Raw genomic sequence first — 378 nt, 5'->3', positions numbered from 1 at the left:
GAAATAAAAGGTTGAGACACCTCATTAGGTTACTCTCACTGCAGTTACCAATTAGTAACTAATTACCAATAATTAGGTTACTCTCACCGTAGTTACTAGGCTGGAAAGTGCAACCTCAGAGGCGTCCCTTATTTTTCTTCTACAATCACGATATTTCTTCTTGTCTTACATTCCTCCTTCCTTCAAGAATGAACAGGAATAGGGACAAAACGACAAGGAATATAATAAAGAAGGGAAAGCTGAAGCACTCCCGAATCTCCGCTGTCAAAAGCGCCATCTGTCTTTCCGCCGCGTAAGTGCTGTTTTGGCCCAAGAGAGGCGAAACTGATGACAGGAGAAAATGTGTGATTTTCTTTTCTGTTTTATTAATGTCGTCTT

Source organism: Penaeus monodon, chromosome 24, assembly GCF_015228065.2.
Source record: "Penaeus monodon isolate SGIC_2016 chromosome 24, NSTDA_Pmon_1, whole genome shotgun sequence".
Classification (NCBI taxonomy): Eukaryota; Metazoa; Arthropoda; class Malacostraca; order Decapoda; family Penaeidae; genus Penaeus; species Penaeus monodon.
The sequence above is the reverse complement of the archived record's forward strand: the minus strand, read 5'-3'. Positions refer to the sequence as shown.